This window comes from Rhipicephalus sanguineus, unplaced genomic scaffold, assembly GCF_013339695.2.
Source record: "Rhipicephalus sanguineus isolate Rsan-2018 unplaced genomic scaffold, BIME_Rsan_1.4 Seq365, whole genome shotgun sequence".
NCBI classification, from domain to species: Eukaryota; Metazoa; Arthropoda; class Arachnida; order Ixodida; family Ixodidae; genus Rhipicephalus; species Rhipicephalus sanguineus.
In genome coordinates, this window is record NW_023615108.1 from 50,894 (window position 1) to 65,914 (window position 15,021).

The window sequence follows — 15,021 nt, forward strand, 5'->3', positions numbered from 1 at the left end:
AGCATCGCCATTTTCCAGAGGAGCACGCGCACGTCAAACGCTCTTCCGAGCGTACTGCATAGTGATCAAACATTGTGTCTACTCTGTTGCCATCTGTTCTGCTCTTGGCATTTCTTGTGTCAGGTGTGTGTCAGGTAAATTTGAAGGAACATGAGGCTCCAGCAGACGTTTTCGCAGTTGTCATCAACTGACGTGGAACTGAGTTGAATGTCTCATAAGTGCTTGTCAGCGCGCGTCGTTGATTTGAACACTTGTAACTCTCCCGCACATGCACGTTGCACACGTGTAACGACTGTTGTAGACGCTAATAGCTTTCCGATTTGCTGTTACAGAGATGACAATTTCAACAGCTCAAGGTGATCGAGTTCCACGCACTGTTTACATCATATTATATATCTTGTCATCGACCTCTTGGGATTTACCGTGATCCTGCCACTCTTGCCATCTTTATTGGATTACTACAGCCATCACGACAAGGTGCGTGTAATGTGTTCCGCGTTTACTGCACACTGCGTGTGCTTGCGTTAACTATAATTGACCTTTCGTACATTCAGCGCAGTTACCATTACTATGGTGCCATTTCACTTCGAATTACGCAGAGGTCTGATCTGGCGTTTTTTTTTTTGTACGCATACAGAAAAGTCAGATATGTGACGCAATGCTGGATGATTATTTTCCTTTATCGACTGTACCGTATTAATATCCGGACAGTGTAGGCTGTTTTGTTGTCTTTTACGCACCTTGCCCCAATATGTCATTTACCTTTAGCACATTTGTTGGCCATATATCAAGCTTCATACACGTGAAGGTTCCTGCATATTTAGTTTCAAACTTGACAAAAATGTAGTGTCAAATAGAAGCTATATGTGTGCACGTGTTCTGCGTTTAAATTTAGCACTTTTGAGGAACGAGGAATTTGGCATCGCAGCTTTATTGTCTTACCTGCATCTTTTATATCCATGTTTGTACTAAAAAAAAAAGAAAATACATCCATGTTATGTCACAAGATATTAGGTACTTTGAGTGGTAGCTTTCACATGCGCCTAAACTTCTATTTTTGCTACTGAAACATTAATTTGATGCATAGATGAAACATTCATACAGCTTTAGTTCTGCTGTCATTGGCTAATATCAGTGATTAGTGATAAAAAAAATTCAACTAGACGTACATTTTTTTTGTGATTTGTGTTGTTAAACATGACCTTCAGAACAATTGCATCTTGCAAAAGAAACTGTGCCAACTGCTCATTGTAGCTAGTTAAGCCGCAAGTGTGTGCTTCTCATGTAACAATCATAACTCTTTAAATTCTTTTAGCTATGATAATTTTGCTTTGAACTAGTTTATGCTTGCAACCATGCACTGTTTCGTGTCTGCATGTTTAATTTGAATTTGCAACCATTTGCTTTTGACGTGTGGGGTTTTACGAACATATATACAAGGGCTTATGCTGAATGCGCCCTGACTTGTGAATTTTTAAAAACAGGCATGAACCTAATTACTACTTCTGTTGATCCTGTGCGAAGACTAGTGTTTTTAGTTGTATCTTTTTATTCTTCCTTATTTTTCATATCTAACAGCCCAATCTGATATCAGGCATGTCATTTATAAGTTTCCATATTTCTTGGTGAGGGGTAGAACTAGATCGATTTGCTTCCACTGTGGTGGCTCGATGGTTACAGTAGATTAAGGGAGTAACAGCATGAACACACACCCACAAGAGAGACGACACGGACACACATGCGCTGTGTGTCCGTGTCATCTCTCTTGTGGGTGTGTGTTTGCACTGTTACTCCCTTAATCTACAATGAACCAACTCGCCCAAAAAGAAGTATTAATGAAATGGTTACAGTGCTTGGTCGTTGACCCCAAAAACACAGGCTCGATCCCGGCCGCAGCAGTCACATTTCATTGGAGGTGACATGCTGTAGGCCTTTGTACTGGGGGATGTCTGAGCACATTAAAGAATTCTGGGTAGTTGAAATGAGCCAGAGCCCGCCACTCAGCGTCTCTCATAGCCCAAATCTCTTTAGGATATTGACCCCCGTAAACCAACCTAAACCAGTTTGCTTTCAAATTAAAAGCTGGTCCAGAAAGCCTCAACTGATTATGTTATAATTTAAAGAATGTAAGTCTAGGTTTGTCGGTATTCCATTTAGCTATAAAGTTAAATGGAATGCCATTATGCCAAAATGGAACACTTTGTCGATGTATTTTACTTCCCATGCGTACTTTCTGCACTACAGTGTTAGGTATGTTGGTAAAACACATCTTATGTTCTCTTGTAGTGTACCAGTTTTAGTGCACCGTAGTATAAACCAAACTGGAAACTGCTGTTGGGTGACAAAAATCGAGCGCATAGGAAGTGTAGCTGTTCTTTCTCATTCCAGAAGAGATTATTACTTCTGCACATGACCCAGGTAGCAGCAAACTGCATTGCTTGCCAAACTATAGTCTCTTCTTTAGCAATGTCTGATGGATGGAGGCGAAAATGTTTGAGGCCCGTGTACTTAGATTTAGGTGCACGTTAAAGAACCCCAGGTGGTCGAAATTTCCGGAGCCCTCCACTACGGCGTCTCTCATAATCATGTCGTGGTTTTGGGACGTTAAACCCCAGATATATTATTAGCAATGTCTGATGATGAATTATTTCATATAGATTTGCTTTTCCAAGGCACTACATTTAAATACTTGTATTCACTTCGTATATTTGCAGAGTGGGGGGAGAAAATTTTATATTCAAGTAAATGTAAGTTTTTCCTAACCAAATAATGTGCTCTCAGTCTTCTTCATTGGTCTTTTCATAGTATTCTTTATTTTAAACAACTGGGGGTGGGGGGGGCTATTTTGTAAGCGTTCTGTCACAGAATGGAGGCGGTCCGTTCTATCGGGCTGCACGCGATTGGTGGAGGCTCGTTTGACGCACAAGACGTTAGAATTGGCTAGAATGGTCATAGAACGGTTTCAGGCTCTGTTCTATCGATAGAACGGACACAAAACGGTCTCCGGATGACTTGGATTGGATTGAAACATAAGCGCTGGGGCCGGATAATAGGAATTTTGATCCAATCCAAGTCGTCCGGAGACCGTTTTGTATCCAAGCTATCGATAAAACGGAGCCGGAGACCGTTCTATGACTGTTCTTGCCTATTCTCACGTCTTGACCGTCAAACTAGCCTCCACCAATCGCGTGCGGCCCAATAGAACGGACCGTCTCCGTTCTGTGACAGAACACTTACAGAATAGGCCCCCTGTGCTAGTTTTGAAAGTTAGCAGTCATGCTGCCTTTCAAAGTAGGGAGCTTGGTGTTGGTAAGTAATTTCCTACCATTGCTTTTTAATCAACAGGTAATAAGACAACCCTTAGCAACCATCATGATATGAATAACTATTTGTCTATTTATTTGGTTCACAATAAAAAGAACGAGAAGTTATGGAGGAACACTTTGTCTGTAACGACGCTTTGCATATGGTTTCTCGTAGCAATGACAGCAATGCTGCATTATTACTGTGCTTGTCTTTAACAGGATGGCTTGTATCCATGGCTAGAAGGCTGCATCCAGCATCTTCAGAATCTCATAGGAGCACCAAGCAGCCTCAACAAAGTCCTTTTTGGAGGTTAGTATGCAAACATCTCAAAATTATCTGCAACGTACTCTCTACTCACTGTCATTGACAGGCACCTGAGGCATTGCATTCAGGATTAAATTGTGGATACTTTGCTCATCATCATAATGTATACTGACATGAACACACGAAAAAGTTGAGATAATGCCTTTTTACTTTGTATTCCTGTAGCAAAAAATGGGATTGCTTTTCTCTTTTTTATTCACTCACACATATTATAAATAGGAAAAAAATGCAGGCTTCCCAATGGTTGGTTGTGAAAATCAAGTATTAAGTATTAATGTCAATATTGCATTGTTGCCATCCTCGTTATTATCCACACCAATGTCTACTACATGCTGCACACCCTGAGGATTTAAATAAGCTATTTCATGTTATCCAGTGAGAAAAAATGTTTTCACGTGTATTTTTTGCTGAACGTCGAACAAAACAGTAAACGCAGAAGTTACGCATGAAAGGCTTGCATCTTTTGAAAGGCCAAAAAAACTCAGTGCTTATGTTTGTTGTCATAGGCTATATGTGGAACGGTGTTTCTCAAGTGCATTTGGTTTTAGCTAGAACACTTGTGCATTATGCATTATGGTTTTTGTCTGTGTAGGCAGGACTTCTGGGTCTCTACGTCTTCAGTTAAATTAATCTTTCTTGCCTTTTCTTGACTGCAGGTTGCATTGGGCTTTGTACTCATTCCTTCAGTTTCTGACTGCACCTTTAATTGGCTCGTTGTCGGATGTCTATGGACGAAAATGGATGCTCACATTAACAACGGTATGTATCGTGGAATAACCTGTAATATTTATTACGAGTATTTATCATCTAGCCTCCTGAGTGTTTTTCACTGCCTTCTTCAATAGCAGTTAAAATAATTGTATGTATTGTAGCAAAGGTGCATGGGAAACAGTTCAGCAGATTTAGTATTGAAAACATGTGTTCAGTTTTCAAACATAACTGTGGTCATTCCATGCCAAACTTCCCAGCCGTTACGGCGGCCACTTCAATTTTTTTTAAATTGTGCTTGTTTACTACATTAATAACAGTTTGTTGCTAGAATATTTCGGACAAAAAAATATTTCTGGTTACGTGGGAGCCTTCCAACTTTTGCATAATACAGTCTCACTGATTCTCGTCAGAAAATTTATTCTGAGAGCATCGTTGGTTGTGCCAGTAACCATATTGGCTTACATATCATTCACCAAGCATATTCTTCATCATGTTTGAACTTGAATAATGATGTTGCAATTTTTCTGCTATGTATGCCTCCAGAATCAGCTAGAATGTGACATATTTTGTGTTTAAAATATTTTTCACCCACTGAAGTTTGCAATTCTTACGAAAAAAAGTATCACAAATTTGAGAAAATCTTCATTTTGTTCTGCATCGAGATGCAATTTATGCCATGTGGTGCCCCAATAAAAAATCTGCTTTATGCCTCCATTGCAGCACTATTTGGCTAGTTTATCATTACACCTTTTGTTTTAAGCAAGAAAATCTTTGAAATTCATCCTTGGTTGCAATCTTCCCATTTGTCAATATGGCATTGTGTTATTATTTGATTACATTGCATTTAATTATAAATTAATTATTTGTGTTTCAAGGGAGCCAAATACTTATCATTGCAGGTTTCAAAAAATTTGAGTCAATTTGGCCATTATAAAAAAATGCATATAAGTATGTGACATTATTTCAGGCTTTTTATTTTATTTTAATTTATTGCATTCATTATTTTTTGCACTTTAGCTACTTGCATTTGCTAAAGGCAAATGCACGTAGCTGCATTTGCATTTCACTTATACATGAAACTTGTGAAAACATATTTTGCTTGCCTTGTTGCATTATTTCGTGCATCCTACTTACATTTCATGCATCATACTTGGGAGTCGGGGCATTGTGGCCAGCCCTAATGTCTGCGCGTTTGCATGCTTCCTGCTTAGACTATGGTTACTTGATACGAGTACCGCCACAGCTGTGTCACTGTCACATTTCATCATGAATTAGCTGTTATGTAAATGTGATTTGATCATCTTCGTGTAAATTCATTTCTTGCTCTTTGCTTTGTTTTTTTCAGTGTGGAGTTGCACTCTCTTATGCCTTGTGGGCTGTGTCCAACAGCTTTGCACTGTTTGTGCTCTCACGCATCATTGGTGGCATCAGCAAGGGTAACATAAGCCTCAGCACGGCTGTTATTGCAGATGTCTGCAATTCCAAGCTCAGAGGCAAAGGGATGGTAAGCAGCTCCTACATTTTTTTAGTAGTTATGAACTTAACCAGAGTTAGCGTTAGCTGAGGTAGGCGCAGTAACAGTACTGTATATTCTTCAACTTCAAGCAGATGCTTTTGTCTTTTATATTACAGGGATAGAAGAGCCAGGGAATGTAATCAAATGTAAGCAATCGTATTGTGTCCAAATGTAGTCTGTGAACCCTTTAGCTGTTTTCACGGAGTATTGGAGAAGGGTTCTGTATCACAAGCAGGCTTAGCTGTGCTGAAAGTTTGTTACTCGATATTCAAGAAGTAGAATCAGCTGTTCAAGTGTGCAACGACATGCGAATGGGCACATTCAAGGAAGTTTGGTAACCCATGTCAGCGGTAGCTACCGTTTGGTTTTTATTAAAAAAAAAGCTACGGTTACCACCTGCATAAAGAAGTATAGTACAATTTTAACGATTGAGACTATGGTAGTATAAGGTGGGCTTTAGTTCCCACAATTGTATTATCTTTTTATACACAAGGCTATACACTGCTCAAGCTGTCTCTTTCATACCTACATTAAACCATGTCCTTTGAATCTGCACACTTGCATCCCTCAACTTCTTTCATCCATCTCTGACATATCCAGACAAGTTGAATCAAATGGGCTCATTGAGATTGTATGTTATCGAGCAGAACTTGTTATGGAGACGTGCAACATAGCGTGCACCCTGCACCTATGTTTGACCTGCTGAGTTCTACATTACAGCGGGTTCCTTGTATTGTACTGAGGTGAATGCAAAAAGAATGACAAAACTTGATGTGGCAAACAGATGTTATTAAACTTACAAATTTAAAATAAAAGCAGACAACAATAAAAGGCACACCCTTTCACATCTCACCAATCCAGTGAGGGCTAGCGCTTCATCCAATCAAACGCTGCTTTCATTGAGCAGTAATGAAACCAGTTGTTCATTGTGGCTTTTCTGTAGCCCCGTCATTATGATGGGCAATATACCTTAGTCAAGTACTGTTAATGATACTATCTGTTGTTTACTGAGGATTTCTTCAACTGCAACAACTGATAAACATTATGTTGTGTGATTGTTCTCGTAGAAGGGTGGAAAACAAATTAAACTCTAGTACATGCTAATGACTTTGGCTGCTGACAACTTGGCACTAGTAGAAAGTTAGAACTTGATCGTAATATTTATCTTCCGTGCTGTAGGAGACGTCAATGCCATGAGGTGGTGCCACCAGTGCCGTTGTGTACTACCAGACCCAGTGCAATGTGAAACTGCGCCAGAAATTTGTGTAAACTGCTGGGCATTGCGCAAGTAGTGTCATTTGTAATGGCTTTTATGTGTATTGCACATTGCTGAAAATTCTATGTGAAAAGACATTTTATAGTTAAAATTTGTGACTACTACTTAAGGCATTGCATTGCAAATATGTTAAGTATTGCCTCTGTGCCTAACCAATGGAAACAAACAACATAAGCCTTGACTTATGCCTCACATTCATTGCCTCAAGTTGTCGATGAACTATGGCGCTGGCGGCAAGAAAACCAATTTCTGGAGCAAATTAAAATATCATGTGATTTGTTATAGCAGAAGAGGGCAAGATACAGGGCAGTGAAATACACAGGACTCAATGCTTTGTTGTGTACTGTATTCAGCATTGTGTCCTATGTGTTTCATTGTGCCGTATTTTGCCCTGTTCTGCCATAATGTTCATGAGCCAACTAGCAAACCTAAGAACCCTGGTGCATCATGTGATTTGCTCTAGGCATTTTCACCTGTACTGAAGCATCATCTGACCCACCACGGGGGTCTAGTGGTTATGGTGCTTGACTGCCGACCAATAGGTCGTGGTATCGAATCCCGGCTGCAGCAGCCACAGTTCGATCGAAGCAAAATGCTAGAGGCTCGTGTGTTTAGATTTAGGGGCACATCAAACAACACGAGGTGGTTGAAATTTCCAGAGCCCTCCACTACGGCGTCTCTCATAATCATATGTTTAGGGACGTAAAACTCCAACAATTATTATTATTAAGTGCATCAGGTTCTGTAGTAAACAGAAGTAGAATAAAAACAATGTGCATAATTTGGGGTACTGGGTTCAGTAGTGGTTTTAATGTAGCAAAAGGCATGCACTGTATGAATGTTTTAATGCCGCAATTTTATCACTGTGAGAGGGGTCTGATGTAGGGCCTGATTGTGTCTGTACATTTCTTGTAGTTTCGATAGCATGCACTTAACTTCTGCCGCATCCACTTGCAGGCACTCATTGGTGTTGCCTTTTCCATTGGATTCATTGTGGGACCACTCATTGGTGCACAGTTTGCTGTGGCAAGTAAGGGCTCCACCGAGTTCTATGTTGGCCCTGCACTCTTTGCCCTTACACTTGCCCTCCTGGACATAGTGTTCCTGAGCATTATGTTTACCGAGTCATTACCTCGGGAGAAACGCGTGAGTATACTACTTGCATAGAGATTTTTGTAATGTTCCCTGTAGAATCTTTTGATAGCGCTTTCTTTTGCAGTTGCATAAACAGTACAGCATTCACATCCAAAGCATACTTAATTTGTGTATATGTGAATATTAGTGAATATTAGACGTGAAGGCTGATTAACCTGTGCATTTGTAATTAAGGTGTGGATGCAGTGCTGGAGTAGACACAGCAGGTATGGCTACTTGTAATCCCATCTGCTGTCCAGCTGGCCACATTCAACATAGCTTTTCTTGACTACCTACAAAACCTTCCTACAGATGCGCAGGCTGTCATTGGCACTGGCGTCTGAGTGATTTGTTCAGCCAAAAACATCGCGGCCCCTAACAGGTCACTGTACTCAAGACGTCAACCTCGTCACTCTCACGGCCAACAGAGTTTTTGAGAAACAAACCAAGCCGAGACTAGCCAGGTCGAGCCACCTAAATGCAAAGGCGATACGTTGGTCACACTGCTAAAAATTGGAGAATTTTAGTTTGTGGTTTCGGCTTATCGGAGTTACCGGAGCCGGTTGCAGAGCTAGTAGCGACATCCTGTGACATATTGTACAACTGCAACACTTTTGAATTTTTAACAGTTGCGTCAGTGTTCTCACCGAAGGAAAATTATGAAAGTACTGCGGGTTAATGATTATGTCACTGCAAGTGTTTTATACCAGCAGTCAAACAAAGCATGCAAGTCACAACAATATTAGCTTTGTGTATATCTGACTAAGCTCTACATCAGTGGTTCTCAGCCGTCGATGTGTCGGGGAACCCTTGTGGAGTGGTCGAAGTGATGGTGGACCCCTTGATGTGACGAACAGGGACGGGGGGGAGGGGGGTGGGCTGATGTAGCAGGCTTAGTTTTTAATTGAGGCGTTGGTGCAGCCGCGGCGATCTTGTTCAGAATGTTGCTGCAGTTCCTGGAGCAAGACCTGGAACTGGGAATAGGTTAAAACTCGTCTCCAAAAACTTTTTTTTTTTGCGGGTGATGGCATCGCGGAACCCCTAAGACGGCTCCGCAGAACCCCATTTGAGAACCACTGCTCTACATCATTGTCTGTCACAACCAGCACTGCGGTAACAATTTTGTATATGCCGCACCTTCGACACATACAAAAATCTTTTCGCCTTGTGTCAGCTTTGTCATATTAATTAGGTATATTTTAATGAAAATGTTTCATTTTATGTCACCATCTATGCTTGATTTAATATTTTAAAATATAAAAACGCAAACCAATCCCATACGTGACAAGGCGTTATGGCACTGCGAGCGTGTGCGACCCTCGTGCAGCTTGCGTATGCAACCCCCTCGTACACAAGCTATTGGAGCCCCTAGCACTTGCCTACCTGGCACTAAAACTTTCTAGTGCTTATGACCGCAGCAGTGCAGCAAAAATTTAAAATGATCCTCCACTTAACAACCTTTTATGCTCAATTAAATGCTGTTTTATACAAAGGCTTGTCTGCCCTACATAGAAGCAACCGCAGCCAAAAGGAACTTTGTACACTTTGCCTGTAGATCATTCTGGAAACTTGTTTGTGAGTTTTACAAAATACATCAAACCTTTCGTCACTCGCCTGCTCTTTCTTTCTCTGCACTGCCGTGCATAGCTTCTCTAACTTGCTGGCAGCCCTAACCACTATGTTAAAAGGGACACTAAAGGCAAATATTTAGGGATGGGCGAATATTCAGGCATTTCGAATATTCGAACGAATATTACAGTATTTGAATTCGCTTTGATATGAATTTAGCTTATTCTAAATTTCGAAGTATTCGAAATGAACGAATAGTATAGTATACATTTGACCGCACATAACCCCCTGTAAAGGTGGTTTCACTGCAGCGTCTAGTTGCTTTGCCGTGAAGCAACCTATCCAGGCGAAATCTGCACTGCCACGAAGCCACACTTTAAGGTTAAGTGTACATATTTTTTTAAGCTTAAAAGCGTGTTATATGGGCTTATATGTGCTAAGTATAGTAATTTTTAAATTGTAACGTCCACTTTTAACTTGCACCTTACTGCTATTCAAATCTTGATACTATTCAAGGCTGCAGGAAACTTGCGTTTGGCCTAGTTGGTGCTTACTGTTAGACGTATCGTCGTGTCGTCGTATCTCCCTCTGTCCTCGTCTTTTTTGTGCGGTCAAAATGTCTAACGTGTCGTCGTATCTCCCTCTGTCCTCGTCTTTTTTGTGCGGTCAAAATGTCTAACATATTCAAGGCTGCTTCATTTCAAACCAAAAAAGTGACATTCACTCATACCTAGTTCCAATCCTTAAAAATATTGTGCAAGGATCACGACAAAAATGCTCATTTTTCTTAATAATATGCGGTAAATACTATTCGAACTATTCCATTCGAAATTATTCGACCAAATCACTATTCGCTTCGGATTCGCTTCGAACCTCAAATTCACTATTCGCCCATCCCTACAAATATTAAGTCAACGTTGATTTTTGAACTAGCGGTCCAGAAACCTCGTAGTGCTACTTTTGTGCCAAGGAAGTGCTTATTTTTAAATAAAATCACGTTTTAGTAGTCCGCATCGCGTTAGCGCACTTCAAATCACCCACCTGAAAGCGGTCGTTCTGACGTCACTGCTGCCGTGCCCAACGTCACCTGCCATTACTGCGTGGCGGCGTGCACTGGAGGCGTGCACCATTCGGGCATCCGGCAACATCACATGCATGCGGCATTTTGTCGAACTTTCTGTCAGAGTGACTTTCACGAGCGCGCAAAACACCCGCGGCAGTACGCGATACCGAGACTACCACTGACACACGACTGCGTGAGCGAAGCAGGGCGCCGGGCGAAGCGCAGTTCGGCGAAAACGGAACCTTTGAACCACACGCGCCGTTCCCCATGGCAACGCCAAAGAGGTTCTTTTTTCCATTAATCAAACAGAAACAAACAAGCAACATTTTATTATGTCTGGTGATGCACGGAAGGTTCTTTTTTTATTGCAGCTAGTTTGATTATGAGTGATTATTTGTGGTTGGACTCTCTCACGTCGGGAACATTTCCAAAATGTCCTGCTCGTGGCGCTCATCGGGTGATACATTTAGCTTAATTTCTCGATAAGTAGGGCACTACTGTTGATAATATTGCCATTTTAGACGTCATACATTAAGCTTTCACTCTGACATAAATTGTTATTTGCCTTTAGTGTTCCTTTAACCCCATATGTACTTTAATTTTATCAAGCTTGTGTGACAATAGTTAAAAAGAGCACAAAATAAAACACGGGAAAGTAAGGACACAGGACAGTGTTAGCCCTGTGTCCTTACTTGTCCATATTTTACTTTGCATTGTTTTTTACTATGAATATGTACCAACTGACTTGCACTCCTACCCTATTGTGTCACAAGAAATGGGCGTACCTGCCATGAAAGCTTAGCAGCTAAGTTGTTGTACTGCTAACCTTGGGGATGCAGGTTCATTTCCTAGCAATAGTGACTGCATTTCAATGTGGGCGAAATGCAAAAACATCCACATACTTAGATTTATGTGCACGTTAAAGAACCCTGAGGGGTCAAAATTAATCCGGAGTGGCCCCTTATGGCGTGCCTCTTGAATCATATGGTTGTGGCTCGTAAAACCCTGGAATTTAATATTTTTAAGGAATACTCATTACTTTCTTGTTTTTATTTCTGTAACCTTGTGCAAACTGGAAGAAAATATTACCTTCTTCAAGCATTTATAAACAGTAGCTACTGCAACGCGAGAACACATCTCCTAATAAATATATAACTAGCGCACTTGAAGCTGGCACTCAACTTGTGTGCAGAGAATTTGGTGAGAGACGCTGTTAAATTTTTTGCAATCTTAGAGTGCTTGGAAGAAAACCTTGCCAATGTTATTCATGATATTGGAGAGTATCGCCAACACACTTGGTTATCCTGAAACTTCAAGGAAATGTCCAGAGGTTGTGTACATTACTTACTGAACCTCAGCCCTTAATTTTATACTTTGAATTGTTTGGTTACAGAGGTAACAACGGAGTCAAATCCATTCCTAGAACAAAAAAGTAAGTTTCGCCACGTGGGCGAAGCAATGAATGCGATATAGCAACAAATTGGAATGTAGAAGAAGTCTAGCAGCTAACTCCTTAAGATCCTATCTGGTATAACTCTACAAAATGCTAGCGTAAGGGAACACTGCTGCTGCAGCGAGTGAAGCTACCTTCGTGCTGTCTATCGCATCAATGCAAAGTGAGCAGTTAGAGCACAACATATACAAGGGTACGAGCCATCTGCTGATCTTTGTCGAAATTGCACATGGGTCACTGCATGCGACGCAGGCCCCCCTCTGGCATCTCTTTAAGCGCCTTAGCGCGATGGAGTCTCTCGGCCGGCACATTTCATCTCGACTTAAGGTGCGGTCATCGGAAGGCCTTGCATGCTTTCATGAAGCTCTTCATGGAGCATACAATGTGCTGAGGGATGTTGTCACTTTGGACTTCATATGGAACATGACAGCAACGGCAAAAATGTGCCTCAAATGTCCCATGTAATTGATAAAATCGAATAAGTGTCTGTGTAATGCATTATCAATCTTGCTAAAGTACAGAACTCCGAGTGTCAGTTTTGGTGCTTGCATGCACAATGAATTCTATGTGGAGCTTATTATTCAGTGTGTTATTTATGCTATTAATGTTCTGTTTTCATTTGGTGGTTATTTCAGGCACATTCGGTTGCTTCTAGTCTCTCCGGCGCACTTTCCTATGTCAACCCAGCGTCACTGTTCACATTTCAGCCAGTTCAAAAACTTCCTCTCAAAGGTAAGGGCTGCCCTATAATGACATGACACATTCCATTGTGTTACATTTTCATAGCGTCAACCCCTTCAGGATCTTTTTGTTTCTTTCGAACTATCATCATGGCTCATTTTCTGGCTTTATATGCGTCAATAACAGGGTTTGAACGTAGAAATATGTTTGCGGATATTGTGGGGAAGGCTCATTCAACAAAAGCAGCAATTAAGGAATGTAGAATGTCTGTTGCTGTGTATGTTTAAGACATAATTACAACTAAAAGCTACATTTGCATTAAAAAGAGTGAGTTGCATATTAGGCTCTCAAAAATTCAAACTCTATGGGCTCCAAAATTTTGCGTGAATTATCAGAACATTGAATGATCAGAAGTTCTCATAAATATGACTCAGCGCAACCACACCACTTGGGTTGTAATGAAACATTCATATATACATACCTGCCAATCTGGCGAAGTTGCAATTTGGGAGATTTGTAAAGTGTGTGTGTTAGGGTTGGACGCAACAAAAGAAAGCTGGGATTTTCAACCAAATGCATTTAAACCCCAGTATGATGAATTCAGTGTAACAAAATCTTCTGTGTAATGAATTATTCTACATTTTATAACTTGATCTACAGTATACTCATGGATTCAAACATGACATCAAAAGTTTTAGTATAACGACTTGTATGTGCAATTGCTCAAGATAACCACGTCATGTCGTGACGAATCTGGTCTCTAAAGACAATGCTGGCTCTGATATATGCGTTCGAGCGAAATTATGCCGATGACCCGAATGAAGATGGTGAAAAAGCATGTGCATTACTTAGCCTTAAATTGTCCTATTTCAATCCGTGAGTACTGTACATAGAACGCTGTGTATCTTTAGCGTGTTTTACAGTCGCCAACAGATTATTTTGTGGACTGCAAAAATTGGGCGAGGATATTATAGGCTTTTCAAATTTACCATCAAGGTTCCCATTAGGCTAATGCATTTTCATAATTGGTTTTTTAGGCTAATTTAAGCCTAAACTTGCATTTTTTAGGCTCGATACTAGTTTTAAGGTCTGCGACCCAGGCATCAAAGCCACCATGTTGGGATATTCCACTAATTTTGTGGCTTGGCCATGCTGGCATCAAGTGGGCCATCCTTCCCGTGGTTAGAAATGCTAGGAGACGCCACTTATTTGCTTTTTTTGGCTCATCAACTAGTAAGGGGCTTCATTCTAATGGCGCAGCCAAGCAGACTCGGCCGTACCTGGCTGCGTCTTGACAGTGGGATCAAATACACTGCAGGCCTCTTTACAGCTATAAATATGCTGGCCAGTGCATGGAAAGCCGTAAAGTCAGTGACATTCGCACAGTGCTTCATACTTTTGAGAATCAAATTTTTTCGCGAAATACAACACCATAAGTTTATTTCTTTTACTGCAGATTTAAAATCTTCAGTGGCCTATTTGAAAATAATTTCCCCAAATTTTTCTAGAGTGAATATAATTTAAGTTTTTGGTCTACTTGTATCCGATTCATTTAATAAATTAGCAGCAAATGTAGCGCATTGGCTCACGAGACCACATGTGTTTGGCACCCTTACTTGTTGATGTGGTACATTTCTGTTCTTAGATTTTTATTATGAGTTATAAAGAAGAGAAAGCACATTTCATCCAATAACTCCGCTAATGCTTAAAGGGGCCCTGCAACACTTTTTCGGCATAGTCACAAAGTGCTGCCGATTGGTAGTCGAGGCTCCTGAGAGCATGTGAGCCAAACATTATAGTGCAGAACGCAGCCTGGAATTTAGAATGAATTTTCACACTCAGCTAGAAATAGCTCTTTCTTCTCTCGGCAAATGATGCCATAAACTCAAATGACCGCGATATAAAACACAAAGACCGCGGCCATTGGCTGATTTGAGCATCGTGAGTGACGTAGTTACCGTAGCCGCCGCAGGATGCCGCGACTGCCC

At 40.9% G+C, this 15,021-nt stretch overlaps 1 pseudogene; it reads left to right on the forward strand.

The window, feature by feature from the left end:
* Positions 1-365: 365 nt before the first annotated feature.
* Positions 366-15,021, forward strand: part of LOC119377140 (major facilitator superfamily domain-containing protein 10-like) — a 29,655-nt pseudogene continuing 14,999 nt past the window's right edge.